General features: G+C 34.6%; 1 pseudogene; it reads right to left on the reverse strand.

The window, feature by feature from the left end:
- Positions 1 to 4,477: 4,477 nt before the first annotated feature.
- On the reverse strand, positions 4,478 to 4,891 carry LOC114042398 (annotated as a pseudogene).
- Positions 4,892 to 7,600: the final 2,709 nt, after the last annotated feature.

A 7,600-nucleotide genomic window follows, 5' to 3' on the forward strand; every position in this document is an offset into this window, starting at 1 on the left:
AGCAATAATAGAGTTGGATTCTAAAGCAAAGATGAACCAATCAAATGTATTTTAGTGGTTTCTCTATAAATTGGCTGGTTATGAGGGGCATTTAGGTGGCACAGTGGATAGAATGCTGGCTCCATAGTCAGGAAGACCAGAGTTCAAATCTGGCCTCAGACACTTAATAGCTGTGTGATTGTGGGCAAGTCACTTACTCCTGTTTGCCTCAGTCTCCTCATCTATAAAATGAACTGGTAAAAGGAAAGGGCAAATCACTCCAGTATTTTTGTCAAGAAAACCCCAAATGGGGTCACAAAGATTAAGAGACAATTGAACAACTACTGAACACAATACCTAGTTATAAGTTCATAGCATGTTAAATATGAATGAGACCTTTTCTCTCTCTTCCTCTCTCCTCTGCTCCCCATAATTTTACATAAATATAATAAAACCATACTAATTGAGTTGTAGAATATTAGAGCTAGATAATGCATTATTATATTATTTTGAGATGGAACTTTGAGGATTGCAAAATATTTTACCTACATTATATAATTTTACCTTCATGAATCTGCAATTTAGGAATTCACCATTTTTATAGATAAGGCTCACCTAAGTGGCATTTCTATGCTCACATAACTAATGCATAATAAAGATGGTTTTGTACCCATGCTTATCCTGTTTCCAAGTCTTTTGATTTTTCCTCTAATGATACATTATCTGTTATTCCACCAATCAGCAACCTAATATCTATTTCTGTGTTTTTTTCTTCCCAAGGTATGCAATTATATTATATACTTTCTGTAAGCTTTTGAGCAAGTTAATTAACCCTTCCTAGACCTCAGTTACCTTCATATATAAAATGAATGCTACTATATTAATGATAAGGTCCCTTCTTTCTCTAAATCTATGATCCTATGATCTTCTGATCTCCATGAGTTCTAAATAAAATGAACTTGGTTAGTCTTAGGTCAGTAGTGTGTAATTTGGATCTATTAACTTATTTTTTTGTTTATTTTGTTTTATTTTATATTTTGATAACTATTTCTAGATAATCATTTTCCTTTTTAACCCTATTTATTTTATTTTCCGCATTTAAAACATCCCAAGAAGGGATCTGTCAGCTTCATGAGATTGGCAGAGATCTCAATGACACTATGATAAAAAAAAGCTAAGAACACTTGCTTGTGGGTATATATATATATATATACACACACACATATATGTATATATATGCATCTATAGACATATTTATACATATATACACACATGCACACATATTACACATGCATACTCACATATTATATTGATGAATTGCCTAATCCAATTTTTTTTTCATTTTACAGATGAGGAAACAGAGATCTAGAGAAGTTAAATGATTTAAACAAAATAACAGAACTAATAGTAAACTATGCCATAGAATCCAGATTTTCTAATCTGGGTTAATGTTCCCAGTGTTCTCAATGATGTTTTATCTTTGGTATAACTTTCTGAAGAATATCATGTTATAATTTACAAAGTCATTCCTGTCTTTGAGTAGTTGGATTAGTCACACACATACATAAAACTGCTACACTGAATCACTTAAATACATACTTCACTTCCAACCAATGAATTCTTTTTTTAGATGTGGCATATCTGAAATCAAGAGAAAATTAATTTGTTATCAGCAAAAAAAAAATGATCAAGAGTTATTCAGAAGTTTGAATCTTTGTTCAGCTCAGGCATTATCTGCCTTGAGTAGCTCAGTTTCCATGGTGATGAAAAGCATTAAGGCTTCTAAGCTCTCTGGTTCAACTGTTTAATTCCTTTCTCTAACAGCTGGGTTGAATGTGTTGCTACCAATCTAGATTTTAAACTTTAGTATTGAAATAACCATGTCTTTCTTAAAAGTTAACAAGTATTGAATTGCATTACTATTATGGAATGATTCATAGAATATTAGGTCTTGAACTCATGTAATTGCAAGAAATGTCTTTGACTTCATAAACTTTGTCATTTATAGTATATTAAAACTGCAGAGCACAAAATTGCTAATTATTTTAGTTTAGTATTTAAAGGTATACTTTAAAAGCATTACTTCTTACAGATCAAAATAAAGTACATGGGTTTTCAATTTTCACATAAATTGCCATTTAATTCAATTCAACAAACACTTATTAAATTCTTGCCTCTGTGGTGCTCACAGTCTAATAGCCATCCTTTCTCAGCTTTTATAGACAGTAATGACGTAGATAGATGCTTCATAGTCATACATATTTTGTTATTTTGTATTTGATGTTCCAGGAACTAAAAATATTTAATAAACAGAAAATGAATACCTATGGAAGTCCTTTTGATAATTTTGATTGATTTCAATGTTGAATGAATTTGAAGAAAGAGAAAAAATTGGGTTCTATGAAATTCCTTCTATGCTGTAAATATTGACCTTATACCTAAATCAGGGAGAAACAAAAGAGTGAAATAAAACTATGCATAAATATCTCTTTTCTCCTGTTCACACCTCTCTTCTCCTGTCCTGTCCTTTCCTGTCCTCTCCTCTCCTCTCCTCTCCTCTCCTGTTATTCATGGACTGATTGCTGATTGGCATGGGAACTTCAACCAGCTCCATTTCAAATCTGGGCTAGCCCACTTCTCCCTAGGCAGTTTGGTAGCTGCTTGGTTCTAGGGGGCTCCTTAAAGTGGTACTGAACTTAATTTGGACATTAATCATTCTAGATCAGTATAGTTCAGAACTCCTTAGCCTCATTCTCTCCAGTAGCACAGACCAAAGGAATGTGCCACCATGCTCAGTCCAGGTAATTTTCTTTTTTTTTTTAATATTTTGTTGTCCCCCAATTACATATAAAAACAATTTTAACATTCTTTTTTTCCCCTCAAATTTTGAGTTCAAAATTCTCTCCCTTCCTCCCTCTCTCCCCTTCCTCTTTCATTGAAAAGGCAAGCAATTTGATATAGTTTATATATGTGTAGTCATGCAAAATACATTTCCACATAAGTCATGCTGTGAAAGAAAACCCAGACAAAAAATAAGGAAACTAAAGAAGAAGTATCTTTGATCTTCATTCAGACTCCACCAGTTCTTTCTCTAGAGATGGACAGCACCTTTTATCATCAGTTCAGGTAATTTTCCATAATGAGTTAGACTCATGCATGGAATTAGAGCTTAATGATACACTCTTGAACCATGAAGTCTTTAACAAACGAAAGTTTATTCAGCAATAAAAAAAATCATATCATTGATTCAAGTGGACCTATTTCCTCTTTGCTTCTGAATGTGTCACTGCAGTTGTCCTGGATTGGAAAAATGCTGGTTCCCAGAACAATGAGGATTCTATCAAGGCTGAGAAGCCCTGTATTTATATTCTGGACTTTTTTTTGATGTCTCAGGTAATCAGGAAGCCATACCAACAGTTGGAGCTCTAGTCTCCCAGAATAATGTTAAGTATGACCTCTTTACCTTTAAAAGAGAAACCAATTCAACCTACCAAAAAAAAAAAAAACCAAACATGTTTTGCCTACTACAAAATAAGATTCTATTACCATGAAATCCACTTGACTTCATTAGTTTCCTAAAAATGGTTCAGTAAAATACTTTTGGGATATGAAATACATGTTACAAATACATACAAGATATTATTTTATGTTAGATAAGTAACTTTGATTTGTATTCTTCTCTCAAGCATCTCTAAACTTAAAATAAAGAAGAAAGCCCTTTTCTGACCCATTTTCATTCATGTCTGCCTGTCATTGACATCAAAAGGAATTCCATGGGCATATGTGAAGGCATTAGAGTTAAGTACTATAATCGGATAATAAAATTTGCAGGCAGGCATACTGAGCAAAAACATCTGTATGGCATTGTTACAGCATATAAACACGTCTGTATGTGACTTTAATTTAGCCTCATAGAGTTCAAGGTAAAATAGCTACCCTTAGGTAAAATTATGAAGCTGTGTATAAACTGTCTTTGACATCCTTAAATTCTTTTATACTTCGGTGGTAAAAAATTATAGCTAATGCCATCACCTATCCCACCCTCAAAGATGTGAAACTAATCAACTAGAAATAGTACTGCAACATGTCTTTCCTGGCAAGTCTGTAATGGGGAAGAAGGAGGCAAGTACAATTCCAGACTGAGGATGAGTTTCAACAGTGAACTCTCATAGAGGAAGTAGCTCCAACAGCAGAGAGAGGCGGATACACAGTTCCATCGGCATTGTTTCATTCATTAATGTCCCACTGAAGACTGAAAGGTGTGAGGTTGGGAGGAGGGTGTCTTTCTAGGCACAGCAAAGTACCTCACTGTGTGGTCTTGACTGTAACAACCTGATTTCTGGAATTTCAGGATTCAATAATGTAGCCATATGCTGTGATAGACTGGAAAAAAAGTTTAATAATTGGCTCTCCTCCTCCCCCCAAAAAAGAAAACTATACACATATACTTTTAAGTTTAATCTAAATTATTAGCATTTCTCCATCACTTTCTTCTTTTTTTTAGTTCAATAAGTTTATTTTTGAAAATGTACACAAATGTTGAACCATTTCATGCATCTTCAGCAGCTGGAGCATCTCCACTCTTGGTGTTCCCGGTATAGATCATTTGGGCTCTGTGTTTGGAAGCTAGCTTAATCAGACCTTTACTAAGCAATTCCTGGAGGGTTGCCTGGGCTAGAGAACCCCAGATCTTCAGTCTCTCTGAGACTACTGCAGGGGTGATAAAATTATAGTTGGAGACCTCCTTGCAGAGTTTGTCTCACATTGCTTCGTCAAACAGAACCAGATTGTTGAGCTTGTCTCGAAATTTTCCCTTGGACCACTTCTTCTTCTTAGCCTTGCCCCCACACTTGTTCATGGGATCTTTGTCCTTCTTGGCCAACTGGCCGGCATCTTTCTTCTTCTTATCCTCCTTGGGCAGCGTGGTGAGGTTTCAGAAACTCCTGCTGCTGCTGCCTCCAAGCTAAGATGCCAGACCCATCACTTTCTTAAATTTAGAAAATTAATAAAACAGAAATTAACCCTGAGATAGTGTTTGCAGATTTCCAAGGTATAAATGCTCACACTGGAAATTTAACTATTGACTTGCATGAGCATGTTCAAACTGGTTCTAGTACACCTCTGAAAATATTTGAAAATCATCTAGACTTAAACTCAAAGAGATCTTGCTTTGAATCATACCTTAGACACTTATGTCCTTTGCGGTACCTTCAATGATACTTAATCTCTCTGAGGCACAGTTTCCTCATATATAAAATGAAGGGGTTGGAATTGATGTTATCTGTGGTCCCTAATGGCTCATAATATATTATTCTATGATTATCTTCATAACTCTGTATAATCCATACTATGATTAATTCTAAGGAAACATTGGATAGAAGACTGAGTCTGGAGGCAAGAAGACCTGAATTCAAATTCTGCTTTATTCCCTATAACACTGGAAAAGTTATTTAACCTCTATCTGCCTCATTTTCCTCAACTATAAAATAACAATATAACAATAATACTTACTTCCCAGGGTTGCTGTAAGTGAATTAATATATATAAAGCACTTTGCAAACCTCAAAGTTCTACATAAATGTTAACTGTAATTATCATTAGAGAAAATGGCAAACATTGAAGCTGAGAATAGTTAAGGAGTCCCTCCAGTATCCAAGTAAGCCAAGGTCACATGACAGCTTAATTCACATAAAAATTCACACATAAACAGCTAATTCAAGAGTAGAACTCAAGTATTCTGAATGCTAGTTTTCTATTACAAAACTAAAGAAGGTCTATTCTCAAGATACATGAGAATGGTGGAGAGGGTTTGAGAGAAAGGCAATGCTTTAGTTTCTTCCATTATTGCCACAAATTCTAGAGTCTGCATTACTGAGCAAGTCTTTTCCACTTTTCCCTCTCTGTCCACACTCCTTTGCCAATTTTTTTTCTCTAGTATTCTCATGTACACTAGGGCTTCATAATACTAGTTCCCCTTAACTCCTTTGTTATCATTCTAGATAGTGAGATGAGTGGGTTTCTGAAAATGAACCATCTCCCATGGTTACTTATAGTATATAGGTGTTAGAAGCAATATGTTAAAGCCTGACTGAATGAAATTTGAAGTTTTTCCTTAAAGGGTATTAAAATCACCCTCAAGAATCTGTAGACTCAGAGGGCTATGAGCTCAGGCTGTCAATGTCACTTCCTGATTACGGAGCACAAAATAACCCCAAGGTTAGCCAAGTTGCATTCTCCGATGTTTGAAAGGTAAGTAGATCACAATGGGCAATGCAGGAAAGGGAGCTTCATTCAGTTGACTCAATTAGATGTCCTTAATAGTTATTTTCTTTAACTTCCTCATGGCTAAGAAAATATCTTTTTATTAACCGTTGAAATGTCCTCCAAGTATTTCATGTTCCATTATGGAACCTAAACTACCAAGGGACTGGTCTGAGTCTGGCCCATACCAGACTCACCCAAGTTTGTTCATCACTTCCCATCCACCCCAATGATTATAGCCATCTATGAGAATCACTCACTAAATTCCACTAAACTATTATGCATATTATTAATATATGCCATTTTTTTCAAAATTGATTCCAATGGAATTCTTCACATGCTCACATCTGCCTATTGCATAGATAACATGGTCATGTACTCTCCATTTTTTTTAATTAAAGGAAAAGTCTCATCCTGATTTAACTTATATCTCTAATTCATGAATTAAAATAATGAAATGCCCTATTTTGAAACTCATAGGAATGATAGAACTACTTTCTTCATTTTATTCTCTCCTGTCCTTAATATTATACATACCCCTGACACATTGATTTGTGCCCCTGAGACAGCCTGAAGTGTGAGAGGGGAAGGTTCCTACAACATACAATTGAAAGCAAAGAGGAATTATTTTATTATTACTGTGGTTAATCTGAGTCTCTTCTTTCACTGGAATAATCTTTGGGGTGTTGTTTTCCATGGTTTTAATTATTATTTTAAATTTCCATTCCTTTATTTTCCATGTAATAGATTTACAAAGCTCTCTTTGGTGTGCACTTTCATAGTTCTGAGAATGTCTTTTCCCGCATCTAAGAAAAGAAAGAACAAAGACATTGCCCCACTCAGTAGAGCACTTTAAAAAGACACGGAACGGAACCAAAAAAAATAGCAGTAAAAGATTTTCATTTGTTTTGGGTGAATTTCAAGGCTTTTTCTGATGCCTTTACCGCTTTTCTCTAATCCCATGGATTTTCCTCAGTGACAGCAATAGCTGCTTATCAAAGGAGTAAGATTCTGATGAAGACCAAATGATAGAGCTCAATGAAGTTTAACCTTTCCCCCTTTCATTCCTCTCTGGTTCCCCTAGATTTTCAGTGTGTTACTAAGCAAAGCAAGTCTCCTTTGTTAAGAAAAGCACTTAAAATTTAAGAATTTATATATATATATATATATATATATATACACATAATCAGATCAAATAATATATGATATATATATATAATATATAATCAGATCAAAAACAGAAAGAAATGTGTCATATATAGATGACACGTTTCTGTTTTTGATCTGATTGGAGGTATATAAGCAGTGGTGGGATATATGTATCAAAGGTTTTGGAAAGTCTTCTATAATGTGCCCTTTT

The sequence above is a fragment of the Vombatus ursinus genome, unplaced genomic scaffold (genome assembly GCF_900497805.2).
Source record: "Vombatus ursinus unplaced genomic scaffold, bare-nosed wombat genome assembly UNPS02014434.1, whole genome shotgun sequence".
In the NCBI taxonomy this organism is placed as follows: Eukaryota; Metazoa; Chordata; class Mammalia; order Diprotodontia; family Vombatidae; genus Vombatus; species Vombatus ursinus.